This window comes from Ischnura elegans, chromosome 7 (genome assembly GCF_921293095.1).
Source record: "Ischnura elegans chromosome 7, ioIscEleg1.1, whole genome shotgun sequence".
NCBI classification, from domain to species: domain Eukaryota; kingdom Metazoa; phylum Arthropoda; class Insecta; order Odonata; family Coenagrionidae; genus Ischnura; species Ischnura elegans.
Window position 1 is genome coordinate 18,605,252 of NC_060252.1, and position 24,437 is coordinate 18,629,688.

A 24,437-nucleotide genomic window follows, 5' to 3' on the forward strand; every position below is an offset into this window, starting at 1 on the left:
CATGCATGCATTGGTAACCTCAGACGATGTAAAACTCCTATCTACTCGTATAGAAACTAGGTCCCTATGACGTCACGCGGAGTGGCATCGCATGGGCTCCAATCTGGACCTTTTGAAATGAGGATACAATTGACCCTTGCCATTCGTCTAAACCGGTATTTCTAAAACCAAATAATTTGTATATTATGAATACAGTAATGGTGGGTAACGAATCGCATTCATTGCCTTTCGTATACTTTGATGAAGGAAACCACCCTATTTCTAACCTTTTTATGGGAATGAATAAATCATTATTTATTATACCCGGTAATTCTCAATATTTTGATGACAAGCTTCGAGACGACAGTAAAAAAAGCTTAGGAAATAAAATACATGGACAATTTTTTAATATCCTTCCGTGGGAATCATGGTTATGGGTGAACCACATGGATCCAATATTAAAAATTAAGGTATCCCACTGGCCGTAATATTTAATTCAGAGCACTTTACTGTAAAGGTAAACTTCAGACTTCAAGCAAGTAATTAAGCGTCATTTGTATTTTTACAGAAATTATTCCTAATTATCCGTTCACATTTTACGTAAATATACCATTTATTGTACGCTAAGGTAGGCAAAAGGCAAAAAAAGCCATACAGGGTGCATATACAAAAAGAAGCACCATCTATCTGATAAATTGATAATTACTACATCGCATTTTTTTCTAATCGAATGAGAAGTACATTTCTTTTAGCGCTAAATAGGCTTCTATAATTTCTTGGCACACACCTCAAATATTACCGCGGAAAAAACTGAGGTGAAAACAAAATATTTGAGGTGGGTGCCAAGAAATTACTCACCTCAGTTTTTTCCGCGTCAGGATAACTACAATACAATTTTTTTGCCATCTTAACATATTTTCATACATCTGAAAAATTTACCTGTATATCCACTTAGCCAACGATCACGTATGCGCAAATATATCTATGAATTTCTCGCTGATATCTAGCTCAAATATCAGTTCCACGGCAGTACACAGTATGTGTGCCGAGTTATTCCATACAACAAAAAGCAGCAGCGTCAACCTGGTACAAGAGTTGGGAACGCAGGTCGGTTCCTTGAGAAAAAACGCAATTGTTGAATGATTGCATCCGAAGCAAGCTATCCATAAAAAAACGATGGCATTTTCGCCTCAAAAATTCATTTGTCCCATATTCTCTCAGCCTTACTTGTGTATGGCCGTAATCATTAACCACAACAAGTGTAATTGCACAATATTAAGCAATTTCCAACAAAACGTTGCCTTAATTTTGTCGAGGATAAGAACTCAATATAGAAAATTAACGATGCTTGCTCTAATACAAATCATAGTAATGTATTGCACCACAAGTTCATCAGCTGACAAAATAATACAAATATCTGGTGTCTTCATTTTAATTAAATACATCAAAAATTATCATTATGGTAACTGTTTTACCAAAAGATAAAATTACAAGTAAAAATTGATCCTCATGACAATCACCATCAAGACTCTTATAATGTTGAAACGGCCTATCTATCGTAGGAGAGAAAATATTTTAACGTAAATATGAAATCGAGATATATGTAAATATTTCAAGGCTCTGAAAAATAAGACATTACCTTAGAAAGTGTGTTTCATCAACATGTTTCAAATAAATTAATTCTTAAATTTGATTAGAAACACCCCTAAAACCTGAGTTATTGATACGCTGCGGTCTTACAAAAAATCTCTTATGACAGGAATTTTCAACCATTACGTTAAATTCACTTATAATCTAAGGTATTGGAGTCTGGATATTAGTATCGCCAAAACAAAATATGTGCATGGGATGAATACAACGGCATTATGCTATGGAAGGCGGATAGGAAATCGAAAACCGTCATAATTATAAATACTAAGCAATGGGAGCAAATTTTAGGATACAAAACCACGGAGGCAGCCTTTAGGGATAGAGGTATTTTAGTAAAAACAGTATTAAAGCGATTAAAGAGCACATTATGCAACCAGGCAAAATAAAAATAATTTTAAATCGAGAATCTACAATAGTGAAGGGAATAGGGACCTAGAGCTGTGAAGTATGGCCAATTACGAAAGAATGAAAATACCTACTGTCTACTACGGAAATTATTAAATTGTGAAGTGAGAAATTGAATAAAAGTTGATGCAATAATTGCATAAAATCTATGAAATAATATTGAAATAATTTAGCAATCGAGACTTAGTGGTGTCAGTCATTAGAAAACAATTTCTAACATGATTTTATCTAATAAGCTACCGTATGCATTTGATTATTGATTGCTATTGGTCCAGTATTCACAGTGTTTTAATGATCATTAAAGTGCCTGTCCTAATACTAGAAAAATATTCTTCGCCAATGTCACTGTTTTACACAGTGAGTGCAATCACTAAATAAATTAGGGTTGGATGGCGAAACTCGCGCAGGGGCCTGGCCTACGTGGGGGTTGTCTCTGAATGCGCCCCAGAAAGTCATTCACTCATGTTCTATCATCAGGTTCTGCTAACGAATACCGCGAAATCAATTGGAAACAAAGCCTTTCGCACGCTCTCAAAATTTCAATTAGGAGCCCTTCAACTACTCGGGTGACTTGTCCATGGATTAGAGACGTTACAAAGGCGGCAATCGAGTGAATTAACTTGTAACGCCGAAGAAAGAATAATCCTGGCCGGACGCACTAGTGGCAGGTTAGACGGTGGAGACTGATGAAGAGGGATAAGCTGCCAATCAGACACGTCCATCCGTAAGCTTCTTATTTCCCTATCGCCGGATAACGATCGCGCTACAAGATGCGAAAAAACAAATGCAGAGAGCAGCCTACTCATTCCGTTTTCTTCCATTGGCTGTCAGAGACGCAAACATTAAAACAGACGGTGACGTATAAATTGAAGGCTGCCGCCCACTGTACATTTAGAATAGAATAGAATAGAATAGATATTTATTATGCTCTGGGAAAAAACCCTTGGAGCAAAAAACACAATTTACAAAAATAATGGCTCATCAAAGCAAAAAGTTCATGAAAAATGTCAAGTAAAGTTGTTTGATACGCACCTATAAAAAAGAAATAACACGTAACAAGGATTGAAATTTGACATCATAGGCAGACGGAATATAGTACATAATACATAATAATGATACATAATAGGCTGTATTTTCGTGGGAGTTTATTTTTGCTCTCCACTGAGTAAATCCATGTACAATTTAATTTTAAAAGCATGGATGGAGCCCCTCTGTCTAAGATCCTCAGGGAGAGAATTCCAGAATTTTGATCCCGTTATCAGAAATGATTTCTGGTAGATATTAGTACGTGGAGTAGGATAACATAAATAGTCATTTTTGCGAGATGACATATGGGTGGTTACTGATCTGTTCATAAAGATTTCCCGGAGATAATTAGGGATTCTCTCTCTGAAAATCTTAAAAAGAAGAGCACCGAGTAGATATTTCCTTCGATTACAAAGATTTAGCCAACCAAGGCTGATTCTGTACTGTGATACATGAACATCCTTTCTTAAATTGAATACATATCTTACACATGAATTAAGTAGCCTTTGTAACTTTTTATCCAGCTCTTTAGGCATGTCATTATAAACAAGACTACAATAGTCAAAGGAAGGGAATACCAGGGTAGAAATTAACATTTTTCGGGTGGATATAGGAAGTAAGTGCTTGTGCAGTTTTAGTTGATACAGTGTGATATTGACTTTATTACAGATTTCGTTCACATGTTGGTTCCAAGACAAATTTTTTGTGAGGGTTAGTCCAAGAGTGCGAACAGAGTCGCTGAACGGTATTTGATGGTCACCAACTACAACTGGAGGAAGGTGATTATAATCTATTTTGTTTAGGATCCTTGAGCTACCGATGATTATTGCTTTCGTTTTCAAACAGTTCAGTATGAGGTGGTTTTTACCCACCCATTTTGTGATTTCTCTCACGTCATGATTCACTAGATTAATACTATCAGCTATGTTTTTAATCGAAGTATGGATGTATATTTGAAGGTCATCTGCATATATCATATATTTACAATTTTTAATCGCAATTGAAATGTCATTGACAAATATAGAAAATAGCAGAGGTCCCAGGACAGATCCTTGAGGAACTCCGAAAGATACTGGAGCCCATGCGGATAAGTTATTTTCAGGTCCTAAGACTGCTTGAAATCTATTGCCTAGGTAGGAGCAGAACCAGTTTAAAGCTGAACAAGAGAAACCAAGCTTCACCATCTTATGGATTAGTAGATTATGATCAACTCGATCGAATGCTTTACTGAAATCAAAAAGAACTAGTATTGTAACCATACGCTTATCAATATGAAGTCGAATGTCATCGGTTATCTTTAGTAGTGCCGTCTGCGTACTGTATCCATGCCGAAAACCTGATTGCATAGCGTCAAGTTTGTTATTGTTATTTAGGTACTCTGTAACTTGCTTGAAAACAATTCTCTCCAACATTTTCGACAGGGCGCACAGAATAGAGATTGGCCGGAAGTCAGAAGGTAATTTTGCATTTTTTGTCTTCTTTATCGGACGAATAAGTGCTTTTTTCCACTCCGATGGAAATACTGAATTATCGAGAGAATGGTTGAAAATTTCAAGGATGTAAGGTAATAGGGCATATTTGGCAAGTTGAATAATCTTTACTGGAATGTCGTCAACTCCAGTGGCATTTGACTTGGAGAACTCCAATACTTCGATCAGAGTCTCAGGAGTTACGTGCTTAAAGTAAAAGTTGTTATCACTGAATGGTATAACTCGCTCAAGTCTGGAGTTAGCTGGGGCATCATTATGACTAATCGTAGTTGACAAAAAGTAGGAGTTTAGCTGATCGAGAGTTATATTTGGGGGTAGAGAAGAGTCCCGTCTTCGAACCAGCCCAAGATTTCGAAGCTCACGCCAAATCAATTTCGGGTCTCTCTGCGAGGAAAGCTTCGAGGAATAAAACTGGCGTTTACTGTCATTGATGGCTGATTTAACGCGATTTCTAAGTTCCTTGTATTTTTGTCGCAGAGTGGAACAACCAATGCGTCGAAAGGCACATCGCGCTTGGTTGCGTGACGCCCTTGAAAGACAAATTGCAATGAAGAGCATTAAAAATTAAATAAAAGTTACCAGATTTGGCACAATAAATACTTAAAATTGACAAAGTAAATAATCATATAAAAACATTGAATATTTGCATAAAGTTAATATTTGTTCAATTCCTTTCTTGTTAGTGTTATCACTTAAATAATTTAAGTTTCCTTTTCACCCAAAAATCACATTACACTGACAACGGAAACATGCCTGCTAATTTTTAATATCTTAGTTAACTGGTTAGATGGGGTGAGTTTTTCTCATCGATACAACTAATTAGAAATGTGCCGTGCACGGTCATTATAGTGAGGACGGGAAATTTTTGTCTAGCGCTCGGTGATTGGTCAAAAACAGCTTTACTTCTATTGCGTTATGAGGCCTTTATCACCAATGTAGTGATTCAACCAGGGGGTTAATTTGAATAGGTGAAATTCGGTTTAATTCTTCGTTTTACCGCGTAAGTATATTTAATATACGCAGCTTTTAACATAGTAAAATAATTTGTGTATCATGCGTACTTTATTCTTAAATATATATCACATATGCCAAAATATATTTATATATTCCTCACCAATTATATACCTTCAATTTACATACCATACTAATATTTTCTTACCAGCGAGAATACACTGGAATGGGTAGAACTATTCCATGCATCAAAAAGCTGCTGCGTTAGCCTGGCAAAAGGGAACTATTGGTACCTCAGGTTGGTTATTTAAGAGAAACAAACAATGGTTCAACAATGCCATATGGAAGTGAGTCATTAGTTGAGATAAATGGAAAAAAACACAGTACTTCATATCTTTAATTAATGCCACAAGTCGATACAATTATAGGAAATATGAATTTTATCTTTATTTCAGTAATATACCACGCAAGGACATCAATAAAAAAATCCACCATGGACAAAAAAACGAGAAGAAAAACGTGTAACTGCAAATTCTTAGAGCGTATTGTTGAGATCAATGGTAATAATGGATGTACTGATTTAAAAAATTTACAATCCATTGACATTGGAAAATAAATAATGCGGGCGCACTACAAATCCGTCTAATTCGTTAAAAATACAATAGTATAAAGGAGATATAACAGGATTAACGTGCACATGACGAATAGTAATGACAAAAATATTCGGAAAATAATTAATTTAATGCCAACATTTCCTGCATTGGAATACACGAAAAGCACTCAAGCTCAATAAATAGATATAACAAATTCCAATCACATAAAACATCACCAATAATATCTTTAAACGTATTATTTTCAAATATGTGTAAAAGTACATAAAAAGACAATTGCAAATAGAAAAAAAACACTCTAACAATAAAATTTGATAAATGTCCATCACCTTACATTTTACAAATACATGGAATATCCATATTATTCAATAATGCACTAGATTACCACACTGCTTTCGCCAGAGGGAAGCCTCCATATCATCAGGAATTTGCATTTATTTATTATTACATCACATTATAAATCACATGGCATAAAGGAGACTTTCCTCTGTTACTCCCCCTCCCCACGAAGAGGGAGCAGCATGGATTTGAGGGGGGGGGAGGGTGGGGAGGGATAGTTATGAAAGGAAGGGACAATTAGTGTTAGTATTATTACCAACACTACTACTACTACAGCAAGCACACAAAGTCACTCACGCACTCACTCAATTCATTCAAAATGCAGCACACACACATTCACACAACTACGATTCAACCCATACTAATAAGTGCCTATCGCAGCAGCCCCCTAAGGTCTAAAAATACCTTTTCTAAAAATAATACGCCCAGCTAAGATACGTTTGCCGACGACCTGAGTACTCAGCACCCAACGACCTGGTAAATAACCTACGCATGGCGACGACCCAAGACCTAAGTAGGTATTAACTAATGGCCTAATAGATCGATTCCTACTCTCCTGCCTAATTCCCACTAAATGCTGGAAAAAAACAACACAATACAATAAATAAATAACAAAGCACACAGCAATAAAAGCACACAAAAATAGTTCACTGATGTATCACGAACAGGACTCCAGGCCTTCCTCATTTCTTCAATCTTGGGGTACGATTCGATGCATTTCTTGTCCAGGAAAATGTAGTTTCCAGCAGTGTCGCCTGTTAAAATAGAAAGCATCAATTGTATTCACGATGAAATTAACTATCGCATCGCTGTTTGCTCACAGGTACAATTTAACACAGAAATATCTTACGGGAGACGGAACTAGTTAGGACTGAACGGTGTAATTCAAATCAATTCATTTATAAAATTATGCGGAATAAGATATATTTAATGTAATGGAGTAAGTTTTTTCTGAAATTAAGTAAAAATATATTTTGTGTGCATTAAGGTCTAGCAAAATGACTTTCATTGTTACTTATTATATTGATTTCATTTAAAATATACTTTGATAATCTAGTGCTTTCATAAAACGTAGTTTTAGTGTTTTACTGTATTACTATTAAGAAATGAAGAGTATTACAAAATTTAGTTTCCTACAACGTAAAAATTACGCCAAGAAAAATCGCATCACTGAATTAGAACATATATAAAAACTTCACTATGAGAAGGAAAAACTTTACTAACTATATTTTAATCCAAGTTTGATTACTATTTGAAGAAATAAGAAAAATAGTATCGGTAAACGCTAATTAAGGATTATCATTAACCAAATTTACTTTCGATTTTAATGTTTGTAATGAAGCCGAGCAATGAAATGAGTAAAGAAAAACTGGAAAAGGTGAATGAATTCTGAGAATAGAGAATAACTAGAGGCACGCAGAAAACTAGCGATGGAAGAAGCAAGGAAGAAATCATCATTAATAGCATTGCAAATATATAGGGCATTTTATCAAAAGCTTGAGCTTCTCACAGCGGAAAATTTATGCATAGAAGCAATTGAACGATTTATCATGCAAGAGTAAGGAGTTGGTAAAGAAGGATGTAAAAGAGAAAAAACTTATTTGAGAAAAGATCAGCTATCAGGATAATTGATTGGAGAGCTGCGTCAAAACATTCTTAGTACTGTTTTACAGTGATGAGATATAAATTAAATTTTGCTATGAAACAATAATGAAAAGTTCCTTTCGTGTTACATTTTTGGAAATGCACATCATCAAAGAATATGCATACTTATGAGAGGAAGACAGTGAGTGAAAGTAGGACTTCTCAAACTCAATTTTTGATTTAATAAGAATATTTTTCTATTACTGGCTTCATAATTACATAAACTAGCAAATTTTGATTTCGAATGACTTAAGCGCAATGTGACGAAGCAACAATAGTGAGGAAATTCTACAAATTTGGTTTGCTCTTCCTTAATATATCAAATTATGCCTTTAAGATTCATGTGAAGGCCTTATGGTTCAGTAGAAACGAAAAAAATAAATTCATACCTACCATTAGGTAGTTGTGTCCAGTTCTTGATGTCTTCATAGTCCACAGCAGTATTGTCTTTTAACCCAGCTTTTACTCTACTTCCGAGGATGAGTCGCAGCTGTGAAGAGAAACGTGAGAATTGTGAAAAACGCCGTGAATTGCAACGCTTTAAAGACTGAACAAACAACCTCATCAATTTCAAAAGGTCGCTTATTAATAAAAATTATGATTGATATTGTTTTACTTAAAAGTAATATAGCTAACTCTCTCTTGTTCAAATATTCCAAAATTTTACTGACATTAATAATTTAATAATTGCATTCACTGTATAAAACAATGGAAAGAATGTCTACCATTTTCAAGTTTGCTTAAGCACCTTACAGGAAATTAATAACATGACGTTAAAAATGAAACAAAAATGTAAGCTCAAAATTAGGTACCATTAAAAATCATTAGAACATTAAAACTCATTGCACTCTCCCTTATTTTTGCCAATTGAATTTAATTTTAAATTTGACAGTTAAGTCATGTATGAATATAAATGAAAATTTAATATAATCTTACTGTAAGGGGATGGCGCCAATATTTATATTTTCAGCAATCTGAGATGCATGCTTAATCTTTCCCTATTTCTCCTCTTCAAATTCGGGGATGACTTGATCCTGTGGAGAGGTAGGATTAGTAGCACATACAAAAATAAAATACCCTCGCACTAAAAATTCCTAGCCTTACGTTACGCTAATATTTCGGTCCTAGCGACCCAAATCAAAGCTAACGCTATCACAGTCCTCATGATGTCATCCTCTTCCACCGTTGTCTTCAGATCTTGAAATCCAGCAATGACTTCGCTGTCTTCTGTCTTCTTTTCTTCAAATCCAGCGATGACTTCGCTGTCTTCTGTCTTCTTTTCTCCAAATCCAGCGATGACTTGATCCTGTGGAGAGGTAGGATTAGTAGCACATACAAAAATGAAATACCCTCACACTAAAATGCCTAGCCTTACGTTACGCTAATATTTCGGTCCTAGTGACCCAAATCAAAGCTAACGCTATCACAGTCCTCATGATGTCATCCTCTTCCACCGTTGTCTTCAGATCTTGAAATCCAGCGATGACTTCGCTGTCTTCAGTCTTCTTTTCTTCAAATCCAGCGATGACTTGATCCTGTGGAGAGGTAGGATTAGTAGCACATGCAAAAATAAAATACCCTTGCACTAAAAATCCCCAAAGCCTCGCATACACTCCACGACAACATACAGGGGGTATCTTTGCACTTAAACCAAGTGTAAGTCCCATTCCTGTACGCTGCAATGGATTAGTGTGCATACTTAACCTTGGTTCAAAAAACTAAAAATACCGCACGCACGCAATCGCCTAGCCTTACGTTACGCAAATATTTCGGCCCAAACAGCCCAAATCAAAGCTAACGCACGCATTATCTTCTTATCTTGGTCCTCTTCCACTGTTGACTTCCGATCTCTAAATCCAGCGATGACTTCGCTGTCTTCAGTCTTCTTTTCTTCAAATCCAGCGATGACTTGATCCTGTGGAGAGGTAGGATTAGTAGCACATACAAAAATGAAATACCCTTGCACTAATAATCCCCAAAGCCTCGCATACACTCCACGACAACATACAGGGGGTATCTTTGCACTTAAACCAAGTGTAAGTCCCATTCCTGTACGCTGCAATGGATTAGTGTGCATACTTAACCTTGGTTCAAAAAACTAAAAATACCGCACGCACGCAATCGCCTAGCCTTACGTTACGCAAATATTCCGGCCCAAACAGCCCAAATCAAAGCTAACACACGCATTGTCTTCTTTTCTTGGTCCTCTTCGACCGTTGTCTTCCGTCTTCCTTTCTTCCAATCCAGCGATGACTTGATTCTGTGGAGAGGTAGGATTAGTGGGCACATACAAGGATATGCATAACACTCCCAAAACAAAACCAAAATTCATACACACACACACACGCACGCACACTCACACCCCTACCTACGTCTTGAGATCTCGTAATCTAAATAAACCATACTAAAGGTTTATAGGCATGCCATTTTTGTATTCATTTAGGTATCATTTCTTTAGCGCTATTTTCATCATTCATCAACCTTGTTTGTAGCTACTGATTTTTGGGAAATTTGGATTTTTGGGATTTTTTCATTTTTTATTTGATTTGGTACCAGTTATTTTAACCTCTGATTTGTTGCAACTAACCATTGAGTACTCATTATTTACCCTCGGAGTCAATTTTGACTCTTAGAGATTGTTCAAAAACCTCGTCACTTATGGACGTCATGTGCACCTTAATACCTAGAATTATACCATGTGTTTTTGTGTGTATTTGTATAAATTGTGTGTTAAAGACATATAAACTTAAACTTAGAGCAATTTACAAAAAATAACACTCAGAGGGACGAAAACACCAAGCGATGCACTGCCAAATAGCCTTCAATTGAAGCCTAACTTCTTCGTTTCTTCTTTATAGACGGAGACTTGAAATTCTTCATTTCAATAAACGTTGTTCCGAAGACGTTCTTTCCCCAATTTTCATTCTGGAAAAAAAGAAAAAAAAATTCTAATTAGTTCGTTCGTCCGGAATTGCCCATTAAAACAAGGTTTTATTACATTCAAACTTTAAAAACCTTATGCTCCAAAGATTGAGAAAGTTATTGATAGGCAAATGCAAAACATATGGAACTATCTCTGTGACGAATGAAATTAATACTGGAAGTATAGAATGAAGCCAAGGATATGTCAAAGGAATGTACCTCATTCCATGCTGCTAGACATTAGGCCAAGTTTTAACCAATAAAATGGATTTTAACTTTTCGTCGAAATATCAGGTTAACAACAAGTACTAAGTGTAAATCATATGAAAGCAAATTCATGGAAAATTACCATCTTAACGAAAACTTGAGCTTCTTAAAATATACCCATGCACTGATCATCATCTCTTTCGGACAAGCGAAAGAATAACGCCCGGAATTGCTCATTATAACAAATACTTGTCTCATCTAAACTTTGCTAACCTTTTGCTCAAAAGCAAGGGCGTACCCAGGATCAAAACTAGGGGGGAGCAAAGCATGGCCGTTCAAGTTGTAACATTTTAGCATTCAAAAAGTGAATGAAACCAGCATTGTCAAAAAATTATAACAGCGCTTAGTTGCTTTTTTAAAATTATTTGCGCCATCCTTAGGCGAGTAGTACAATGATTGATCATCTTACTCATAGTACATCTCGCCTAAGAATGTCAAAGTGTGTTGAAACCATTGGTAGTGATCTAGTAAATACTTTTTCTGGAAAACCATATGTTAATTTTTATTCAATATGAATAAATTCCATAAAGTAACGCCTCAATTCATCAACTTAATTATTTGCTTTAAACAATTATTTTACTTGAATGCCTTCTATTGATATCATTTTATTGTGGGTTTAGAGAAAATTAGTTGAAAACTTTCGTTTCAATCCCGTCATGATCTCCATAAACACTTACAGTTTTTTTGCTTCAAGGGGGGTTGGCAGCTGCCCCCTTCTGGATACGACCATGTTCAAAAGATTAAGAAAATAATAGATATGCCAAGATTAAAATTTAAGAAATCGTCTCTCAAATGAATTGGATTTATACTTGAAGTACCTACAAAAGGATGCCCATGATATGTCAAATAAATATTCCATTATATGTGCTATTAATAATTAGTTTAAATTTGAATCAATGACTAGGTTCTTACATTTTGTGGATTTATCAAATTATTAAAACATGCAGTATGATAATCTTGTGAAATAAAATTAATGGAAAAAATATGCAATATTTTCATAAAAAATAACCACCGAATAAGTAATAATTTAAGCTTCTTGAAATAAACCCATGCAATAATCACCATCTCATTCGGAGCATCAAAATAAATAACAACTATGCAAAATACTGTGAACACCGGGAAAAATAATCAAAAAAGCAGTTGCCTTCGAATACTCTTCGCGTGATTACCACGACCGAATGGCTGCGTTTAGATTCAAAATTCCTAGATGAACTTCAAAAAGAATATTCACCACTAGGCTATTGCTGCGGGTTAACAAAAATATCCCTCGACCGACTATTCAATCATATAAATCGTGCACTGAACGGTAAAGCTAATGTTAGGAAAATGATCATAAAAGGCTTCGGAATGAGCGTAAAAGCTAACTACGGCACATTCAAAGCACAGTTGGATCATAAAATTAGAGATGAAACCGGTAAATATACAGTGGTGTTACAGGTTTACGTATCTACGACATTATACGAGGATGAAAAGTTGAAGACGTCTACGAAGATATCTCGGAGGTAACCAGACAGGTTAGGGGTGAATAAAATCTATGATTATGATCAGAAAGAGAGCCGGAATACTTGCGAAAAGCTTCTTCCAGTAAAATGAAAGGATAGTTATGGAAAATGTAGACACTTAACCGGTATATTCGCGATTCCAGCCAAGGGAGACACCACCTGGCGGAGAACGCTCGAAACAGACGAACGATGGTCATGACGCGGTAGTGCTATGAGGAATAGCGTATATGAGACCTTTACACTGTTTTATAGACTAGTTACGGGGTGATAGCTACTTTTTGGTTTAAAAACAATTATTACCGTTACTTGAGGTTAAATATTCTTTAATTATACAACCCTGTAATAACTGCAGCACAAGTGTAATTGTTTCAAAGCAAGACGACGGCTGTTGTTTCCGCACGTAGGTAGAAGCAGTAAGCTCTTGCTTAGGACGATTTTAATGGAGATACGTTGGTTTTACATGTTATAGCTATTAATATAGTGTTATTTCAATTGAAAGTCGTTCATGTGTCAGGTTACGCAGAAAAAAGTAGAAAAATAGCGTATATCCAATGCATCAAAGTATCCGATATCCGTGATCGCTGTTTTCGAGATTTTCAATGTATCATAATCAATATTTACATTGCCATTATTATGAGCAGGATGGTATTTGCCCGTGTTAGTCTGATAAATGTGTTTTTTTCTTCTGTGCGCGATGTACTATTGAACAATTTACCTAAAGTTGCTGAGTCAAGTAACTCAATATTGACGTTAAGTATCAATAGCAAGGAGGATGAACCTACTGCACCGAAAGAACGATTTTTAACAGCGTGTCACGATGTAAATTAGTAATATGCATTATGGTAAACATTATACTATTTTGATTGATGGGGCCAATTCAGTAGTCAATTCGAAGTCATACACAGAACATACTGCTTTCAGACAAGAAATGGACGACTTTAACCTGTTCAAGGCAATGCCAAGTCTCATTTCGACTTTGAAATGTAATAGCGGGCAAAGAAACTTAGTCCCCAAATTCCTTTCCCCGTAGACAGTTACAGTAACTCATTTAACGGATTATTATTTAACTGTGACACCCAATTTAAACTCAAAACCCAGCCAATTTCATGTGATGCTCTGTGGAATAACCATTACCTGGTGTTAATAAGATTGCTATAAGTGATATTTTTTTCAACAGAATATTACAAAGATAATATTGCAATTCCTTTCTGAGGTAACCGAACGATTAAAACTAATATTATTAAGACAAGTACAACATATCATACTATGACATAAGTCATGTTAAAATATCAGGTCATTCAGTTTCCTTCTAACCATCAGCGATTCATGGTTACCCAAAATATGAATTGTTTCTCTGTATGGGGTATGTTTAGTATTGAATCCACCATAGTAGTTTGACATTTGCTTTGTACCCTTTCAGTTGTAATCATTTATACTTTATAATAAGGATAACTCTGTTAAAGTCAAGAATAGGGCATACCAGTTCTGAATGCAATACTTTGAGCAAATGAATGTGTTTTTGTAACTCAAAGCAGACGATTTATAAAACCTAACATACATACGAGCCTTTTGCAAATTACAGCAACTTGTATATTTTCATGTGAGGAAATATTAAATATAGCTAAATTAGTAGTGGTACACATTATTTATATGAAACCTTGCTGTTCAGTAACTAGTATGTACATACTTCAACATGGGGATAAAGAATGAAGAACTATACCGTCTCCATGATCCTTAAGTCGTCCTTAAATTTCTAAATCATACCAAACAATTTCATTTCCCAATGGTAAATCACATCACATAACTATTTAGTTCATTCCTTATCCGGAAATATGATAATAATATAGGTGAACACAGCAATCCACATCAGTGAGGCAGACGGCTGTGGCACCCAAATACAACACGTAAACTGCCTGAAATGGATTATGATTCCGTGTATTGAAGCGGCAGACTGTATATAAAATACTATTAAGTTCTTTTGTAGTGCATTCCATAGAAATGACTATGAAGTAACGCAATACGAGTCGGATGAACGGAAGTCGAGAATCAAACCTGAGTCGTAATGCTGAGGTACATTATAAACACCTTTAGTTACGTCGACAAGCTGTTTTCTTTAGTTCTAGATCTTCATACGGACGAAAGAAGCCGAAAAATACACCGTACGAAGGTTATTAAAGGAATAATTCTATCTTATTAGCTCGTGATATTATGGTTTATGTTCTCTCCGTACGCCAATGCTTTACGATTGTTTTGATTTTACCATCACTCTGTCGGCCATATTGGAAATTGACGTCACCGACAGCAGCGCCGCCATCGGTCATTTGAGTCTCGAATACTGTAGTGTTCCCGGCTTACAGACTTACGGCAGACTATATTTTTCTGAACTGAAGGCGGCTGGGTGGAAAATAGCAAGTAGCCAATCAGAAGCGCTGCCCCTTCCACCTCTCCGTTCCCCTCCATCCCCATCCCTTTTCCCCTACGCGCCCCTCCATCCGGCCGACCGGCGTTGCCAGCCTTGGGAGTAACGGTACTATCGGGGGCGGCAGAACGAGCGCCAAAGCGATCTCCAAAGATTCGGCTTGGCAACACTTCCAGCTGGAGAGCCATGTGCACTGCTCGGAGTTCGGAGAGAGACTGCGGGCTCTTCCACACTTTCTCCTGTCGCTCTTCTGTGATTGGCTAGAAGAGTGGGTGGGTTGCGAGCACGCTCAAGGTCAGCCGCCTTCAGTTCAGAAAAATGTAATAAGAGCATGTAGAAATTGAAGACGTCTAGGCAGATATCACGGAAGTGGTCAAATAGAAAAGGGGGAAGAAAATCGTCATGTTTTAGATGATTGGAACGCTGTCGTCGGCGAATGCCAGGATGGAAGAATATCCGGAAAATATGGATTAGTAAATCGAAATGAGGAAGGCTTCCGGAATTCTTCCCAAAACACAAAATAGTGGTTGCGAACACACTATATAACAGTCACACGCGAATATGATAAATTGTAAATGTCTGGAGATAAAAGAGACTTCCAACTAGACCATATTTTAGTGAAGCAGAGGTTTAGGAACCGGAGATAACTGAAAGCTACCCGGGGGAAGTCGGCAGTGATCATCATCGAGGTAGTAATTATTAAAAGGCCATCTGAAGTTCAATAAATGAAAGACATCAGAGGGGAAGTCACGGCTATCAGAGGAACTTATTGTAAGTGGCCAAAATACGCAAGAAGAATTTCAAAAAGTACTGGATAGCAGGATATGATTGAATCAGATCAGAATAGCTGGAATGTTTCAAAAATTGTCTAAAGAAGCCATGATGAGAAGAAATTTAGTTAGGGAGAACCCATGGACCACTGATGAAGTCCTAGACTTCATTGAAGAAATGAGAAAGTTAATGAATACAAAAACTCAGGAAGCACACTCTTGCTACAAGAAAATAATTAACGAGATAGGTCGCAAAGCGAGGAAAGCAAGAGAAGCGCGGATGATGAATGCATGAGAAAAGGTGCAAAATGACCTCGTGCAAGGGAAAGTGAAAGCGGCTGATGAATTAGTGAGTAATCATGTCAAGGAACGGTGTGCATGATGCAATATCATTAGCAACATGTATTGAAAATTTTCGATTGAAACAGAAAAAAAGGGAGATGGTAGCTATACATGTAAGAGATATACAAAAGAAGCAAACCCCGCCCGAAAATTATCAAAGGGGAAATTGAAGTGGAAAAGAACGAAAAAGGAGCCAGCATATTAAGATCGGAATTTGATGCTGCAATAAGAGACTAGCGAAAGGTCACGGCTTCAGGAATACGTAATATTTCAGCAGAGCTAATATAAAATGCAGGAGAAAAAATTTTAACTTAAGTGTAAAATATCATCTGCGATAAATTCAACGAGAGTATTATCTAGCTAGTTCGATTAGAAACTCAACTTTCCTAGTCCCAAATAGAAGTGAGGAGTGTGAAGATTTTAGGACCATTACACAGACGACACAAGGTGTTAGGTACTGACGAGAATCATTAGCGGGAAAATGTAACAATGAGCTTTAAGAATTCCTGGATGAGGACCAATTTGGATTAAGGAAAATTAAGGTAACGAGAGAAGCAATGGCTGCTGATCTTCATCTGATGGAGAGCTCTTATGCTGTTGATATAGATGAGGGCGGAAAAAAGCCAACCTTTACAGCATTTGTCGACTATAAGAAGGCATCTGATATCGTTGAAGTGATATCAATGCTTAGAATCATAAAATAAATTTGGGTGCTCTACAATGGCTGTAAATGTTTTCACGGTATGTATGTAATCCAGTTGTGATAAGTACGTGAACGAGAATAAATACGCTAGTATGAAAATATTAGCTTGAACATTTGAGTGGAGAGCTGCCTTAAGCCAGTCATAGGATTGTGGACCAGGCATGATGAGATTTATGCGTGGAAGGTTTGTTAAGTCTGTGAATTTTTGCATTGCATGACTATTATCTACAAATACGACATTACTCCCGTTAAATAGCATCTTTTAGCAAGCAGCTGCGATATTTTAACCTGGTACCGTCATTTAATTTGCATTTGACAGCCATTGAAAGCAGACAACGTTAGATATTTTAAAACGTAAATGTAAAAAAGCGAATTTCGTGTGCTGCCTGAGCATTTTACTTAAAACAGCCGTAACTGGAAACAAGAAAAGAATTGGTAAACAATTTGAAAACTCGAACATCGAACGTTCAGGACGCCAAAAAAAAAGGACGTAATGCTAGAATTTATCGATAAAATGACACTGCACGATCAGAGAATGAAATTGCGTGAGATGACTGATGCTATAGGCATCTGCAATGAGCGGAAACATCACATTTTACATGAATATTTGGAAATGAAAAAAATATCCGCGCTATGGGTGCCGCGATTGCTCACATTCGAGCATAAACTCATCCGTATGACGACTGGAAAAGGAGCCTTTGGCGATGTTCAGTCCCAACCCGAACAAGTTTTTCCCGTGTTTCGTAACCTTGGTTGAGGCATGGATATATCTCAACACACCATAGACCAAAAAACAATCAAGACCATTGGTTTTATGTGGGTGAACGTGTATTAAAGAATGCTAGTAATTTCTTCACATTTTGAATGTGGTTGGCTCGAGGCCATAGGGGAAAAGATGACATGATGTAGTCAGGATTAAAAACAGGGAAACCTTTTGGGATAATTTCTTGGAATATAAGTAACGTGTATTGAAGGTAGAAAATGACTAGAGAATTAGAGAAAAGGATGGAACAGAAAGTACATCTTCTCGAGTTCTAATACGAACAACTTAATAAAATAAAGGAACACAAAAAACTAATGGCATCAGTAATTTTAGTCCAATTCTGTGCCACTCTCAACTAAACTTTTACGTCATATACGAGTTTGAAGAGTACACATCAGTAATGTAACACGAAATGGACTTATTTATGGGACACAATGTTCATATTGAATTGTAGTCAAACTCTAGCATGGGTTTAAATGCTAATCTTTGGAGTAAACCAGATACGGTTCAATAAGGTGTATGATACTATGCACCACTATGAATTTGCAACATACGGGAAATGAGAATTTTGAAGAGTGTTGAAGAGTTTTGCTCTTATTGTATTTCGATCCACATGTCACAACGTTGCTCATATATAATTACTAATAAAGTCAGCAAGTGCTTATACTTTGTATTGTTTGATATTCACACCGATCGACTTGAGTTTTTAAAGTAGAAGATTAGTAAAGGTTTGGCTTTACAATGAATCAGTAATGATGTAAGTGCATTCGTGACTCCTAAGCAATAGGGTATTAACAATGAATTCTCCTCTAAGAGAAGAGTAATTATTAATAAATGAGATACTTGTCTATGTATTCTTTTGATAACGATGAAAAATACCTTCCAAAACGCAAGTGACGTATATTGCGTCATGCATAGAATTTAGTTATTAAAAAAAGGCGTCCTTTATCTTAATAATAAGCTTGAGTATCGAGTATTATTCCCAAATAGGGATCTACTGCACAATAAATCATGATGATATGGTGATTATTAAGAATATTTCGGCATTTATATTCATCCCTACCATTACTCAAGGGATGCTTATCGCTATCGCTTCTTTCCGTCATGACACTACTGACCTCATATTTCCACGGCCGAGAGCGCGATGGAACGGGAGTGAGCCTGGTGCGAATTTGCCCGAGTAAACTAAGCAGCATAGGTGAAAAGAGAGATGGAATGAGTTAGCGGAGAAAAGAATTACGTGAGAAGGACGTTGAGAGAGTTAGGGAGAACATAAATTTTGGAGGATGTCGAATGCCCCACCGCCCGTCTGGTGATTTGCTCGAATAATGCCACAAAGAATTAACTCACAACCGTAGTTGCTAAAAATAGGCCGTATTTGAACCTCCTTTGTCTCATTGCTAAGACAAAATACCGCAAAAAAGAAACTTAGTTTTCTAGCGAAGGGGTAGTGCTGGCACACATTTTGCTGGGGTACTTAATTCCCCCAATAGCACCTAATTCCGCGTAATCTTTTACGCTTGCACCGAGAAATCCGACAATGAAACCAAAGAAAAGTCTTTGGATGCCAACATTCACTGAGATCGAATTATTATGCCGATATTTTCTAACGACATACTTTGGAAGTGATAACCGAGACGGAGAATAATTTGAAATAGACTTTCCTTATGGAAAAACAATGGTCAGATATTGGCTGAAAGTCAGTAAAAAGAAGAAAAATATACAAATATGCAGCAGAATAGTTCATCCAAGCACAAGCATTAAACTACGGAAACAAAATCTTGAAGAGGTTAAATAGTTTCGTTAATTAGGTACCTGGATTACCAACCGAGAGAAAAACGAAGAATTAAATAACTAGTCTGTAAAATAGCACAGGCAAAGAGGGCTTTCCACAAACAGAAGAATCTACTAACAGCTGAAAATAAAAGTACAGTAGTGAGGAACAATTTATCAAAATCTGTGTCAATGGAGTGTGTTTCTGCATGGGACCGAGGTTTGGACGTTGACAGCAGCAGAGAAGTCAAATGCTCGAGAACAGGAAATGTGGTACTACCGAAGAATTGTGAAGATAAAAGGAATCAATTTAGTTAAGTAGTTAATCTAGTGATGATAAAATGCCATCTGAAAATCCCTAAATTAAAAACGCCGGAAAAGAACTCTCTGCAATTAGGAAATTAAGGAGCCAAAAATTCAGCATGCCAAGTAGTGGAGAGCAAGATGGTAATAGATCATACTGAGAAATCAGCATAGGATACCGGTAAAAATATTTAAGTGGGTTTTTGGAGCCCACGAGTGATGCTTTAGGTAGGAGAAATTTAAATTTTAAGTAATCAGACATGATGGAATTCTTCCAGGTAAAACATTCCTGAGGTAAACTAGTTTCACATTCGGATCACCGGGCGGTGACTACCCGAGAGGGTACATCGGTTCCAGGATACTACGAAATAAAGTTGCCTGAATAGGAAGAATTTCGGAATAGATGCTATAGGCACAGAATATACAAATAAACAGTAATACTGGGGTCAGAATATTGCTCAGGAAGACATACTGATTTCGTTTGAAAAGCTTCCTACAATGTAATGAAATGTTAGTTATGCTAAATTAAGAATTTATCCCTAAATACCGCAGTGGAACACGGTTACATGCCTTCGACAGACTGCGAGAATGAAATGTTGAAGACTACTTTGAAGATAGAATGGAAGTACCCAAATAGGTAAAGGGTGATCAAAACCTATTATTATTATTAGTATTAGGTCATTAGAACGCTGTCTTGAGCGAGGACCAGGATGGAGGTATAATAGGAAAATTTAAATTAGAATTTCTAAATGAAAGAGAACTACGACAGGCGGAGGCCTCATTGTCTGCACAGAACATAAATAAGTGGTTGCTAACACATTGTCCAATAATCATACTCGTAAAAGGTACACATGTAAAATGTCAAGAGGCAAAAGAAGGTTACGTAGTTCTTTTTAAATTATTCTATATTTTTGTGTATCATAGGTTTAGTAACCTGATAACGAGAGAAAAAGCTATCAGGTAGTAGATTTCCAATGTGATTGTAATCAAGTGATGATGAAATGCCATCCGATATTCAATAAATTCAAAACGACTGAAAAGAACTCACTGCAATTAGGAACTGAAGGAGCAAAAATCAACATGCCAAGCAGTGGAGAGCAAGATAAAGTAAAATCAAAGTGAGAAATCAGTGTAGAATACCTGGGAAAATATTAAAGTGAGATTCAGGAGGCCACGAGAGAAGCTCTATGTAGGTGAAAATCGGTCAAAAAATATCCACGGACCACGGATGAAGTCCTAGCCCTCATTGAAGAAGGGTAGAGTTTAAGAATACAAAAACTGAGGAAGGATATGCTTGCCACAGGAAAATAAGCAACGAAATAGGTCCCAAAGCGAGGAAAGCAAGAGATTTGTTGATGATGAAGCTATGGCAGAATGTGCAAAATAACCTCGTACAAGTGGAAGCTGCCAATAGAAAGGTCAGGAATCATTTCAAGGAACGGAGTACAAGAGGTAATACCGGAATGGACAGATATGGAAATATTTCGATTGAAAACGTCGACTAAGTCAAGACATGGAAGGAATACCTGGAGGATATACTCAATGGGAGCTAACTCAGCTCCAAAGTTATCGCAGAGTAAAGAGAAGTGGAAAGGAATGAAATGTTTAACCGAATCTTAACATAGGAATGTGACGCTGCAATAATAAACGTAGGAAGATATAAGGCTGGAGCAGAACTAATAAAAATACAAGAGAAAAGATTTTAACTAATCCGTACAATACCACCAGATATATGTAGTCACCAGGAGGTATGCCTAGTGATTTTGAGAAGAATATATTTTCAGAACATCTGCCTGGCCTCCCATACGTTGAAGATACTAACTAGAATCTACCACTTGTGAATAGAATAAAGAGAAAAATAATTCCTGGATGAGGACCAATTCGGATATAAGAAAAGCAAGGTCTCACGAGAAGCAATTTTGGCTCCTAAATTGCTCATAGAGAAGAGAATAGAAAAGAACAAGCAAACTTGGAGAGGGCCTTCTCTAACATTCAATGGACCTTGATACTTATAATTCTGAAAGAAATTGGCGTGATCTAAAAAACAAGGTGCTACTAAAGGGCGTAAAAGAGAAGGAATAATAGCGTTAATAATAATAGGCTAGCGGATGAGTGAATGGATTAGAGGGTTGCGTTAAAAAATCTTAGATGATGTTGCTCATGATGATGATTAAATGATTCACCGCCTACAGAAGACCTATAAATCTAGGCTCCTTGGTTCGAAGTATGAAATTTATCCTTAAATACCCAATTCCTCCTGGAGTGAATTAGCAGGCATGGAAGCTTCGATGGTAATAATAACCTAATAACAAACTAAGCGATTGGAAGCATGAAATGGATGGATCGCAGACTATGAGTCAGCTTTAGCTGTGCATTATTAAAGTGAGAATATAGCCCGCATGAATAAATTTGAAGTTCACTTTGAAACCTTCACAAACCTAGATGAAACTGCTAACCTAATATTTATTTTTTTAAATCCAAAAACCCAGTCATTAACCGCGTATCTTTCAGGCTCACATACGCGTGTAAATTTTAGAAGTCATAAATGCTAGGAAGACAAATCGCATCGTGCATGGAATGGGTAGTGTAAAAAGGAAAAATCATCCAAGATAATTCATCGCTCTCCATAGAGTCCATTCTCATTCCTCGTGATTGCCGATATAGGAGTAATCGTAGCATAGTATACACCCAGTAAAATGAATGATTATTGATTACATGAAAACATGATGATATCTAAAAGATAACGAAAACTTTTCCATTTCATAATTATTACTCCAGAACACACATTATGTTTTTCGAACTACTTAGAGTCTTGTTACACTTTAGGTAATCCGTCAATCAAAAGAAGCAGAAGAGCAGTGCATGGGAATATCTTAAGATACATAAAATATTTACCATAAAATGAAAAGTATTCACTCACCGATTTCCCCCATGCTTCCCCATCCATGCAACCTCATCGCAAAACCCACGAGACCCCACCCATTCCAAGAAATTGATGCGCTACCACAATATTACTCCATAACCTGAAAGCAAAACAAATTTCAAATTAGTGGATGAAAACAATGAAACACAAAAAAATTACAATAAGTATGAATGATTTGCTTAATGGATGGTGATGCAATGAGAGGCTATAACAGAAGTACGAATTAACGAACTCTCGGAAAAGGAACGTTTGGAAAAAGGAAATTGCGTTGAAATGTTACATATCCAATTGCAGGCGCCAATTTGTTCTTACTTATTCATATAGCGGAAATATTAATCATAACATAACTCATAAAATTTAATTACCTTATTGCTATAGAGCGGTTACTGAGTGGAAACGTAACGCAAAAATAATTAAAAAGTTAGAAATATAGCTTATATTTGCATTTCGTAATGAAATAGGTGGTTTGCAATTACAAAAGTTTGTTAGGTAGCTTTATGAAAGTACTAGTAGAATAACTAGCAATAGAAATTGTATTAAAAATGAATGCCTGAAGGTCGAAAGAGGGTGGATGAGTTACGCAACTGAAACAATTAGAGTGACATCATTTTTACAAGTCGATGAATTCACAATCGCTGACGAAACAGTGCGGTAGGTATGGTGTTACTATTTGACAACTTATATTAGCACCCCGCAATCACGGCCTTAGCGATAGAAATCATGTTAGACATTCATAAAAAGGAACTTCAAGTTCCCGGATTATTAAAAACTACTTGCTAGTCATAAAGAAAACAATTCTAACAAAATAACCGTTAGGAAACACGATACATAAAATGGTGAAACTTCCGACAGGATACCTACACTATTCAAATGCAGACAGTAGAGACTGAAATTCAAGTGATCAAAAGTAACACATCTTGCACTCAAAACTATTAAATATGCACATATTTAGAGAGGATCAAACTAGTTTAATAATAGAGTAATGGTCGCATCAAATCTCTCAGGAAGAAAATACGCAACAACACCCGGTTAATTGACGAAGTACTTATTAGAGAAGAAATTATCTTGATACAAAATCCAGTGTTAAAAAAAAAACACGAGGATTTTAAGCCGAGAAAATGTTTCCTTATAACAGGCAATCAAAATAGTTTATCCTAACTTCAAAATTGGCACATTCCCTGCATGGTATTATATGTTGAGACGTGAGGACGGATGGCGTATAGAAAATTTTAAGTTTTTCACAATAATTGTCACTCTTACAACGACTACAAAATAGATTTGAATAAATCGTATTTGCAAATTCTCCTCAATTTAGGGGAATCAAAAATGCAAGGATTATGGCATGAAACGTATCACCAAAAGAATATGTAAGGTACTCACCTCTTTACCCCAAGACAGCTTGCCGCGAAGTGAAGTGCAGGGGGAGGGACTTCTGACACACACTCAGCCACATGACGTACAGCCCTGACGTCACGATAAATTCGAACCGTTTCCTTTATCAACCAATGAAAAGCCGGAGATCGTATATGCTAGGCTATTTGAAATTTAATCCAATAAAAAGCTTTGACAAATAGAGTAAACAGCCAACGGACACAATTGACGTAACACAAATATTCTAGAACATTCGAGTCGAATAAGAAGGTCAGTACGATTGG

At 36.5% G+C, this 24,437-nt stretch overlaps 1 long non-coding RNA gene across 1 annotated transcript; it reads right to left on the reverse strand.

Annotated features, from left to right (window-relative positions):
- Positions 1–8,498: 8,498 nt before the first annotated feature.
- LOC124162154 lies at positions 8,499–24,430 on the reverse strand. Its single transcript, XR_006865497.1, has 4 exons — positions 24,163–24,430; positions 22,780–22,882; positions 9,032–11,020; positions 8,499–8,585 (listed from the first exon to the last, which is right to left on the reverse strand). It is a non-coding gene; the product is annotated as an uncharacterized LOC124162154 (long non-coding RNA).
- Between the last annotated feature and the right edge of the window lie 7 nt (positions 24,431–24,437).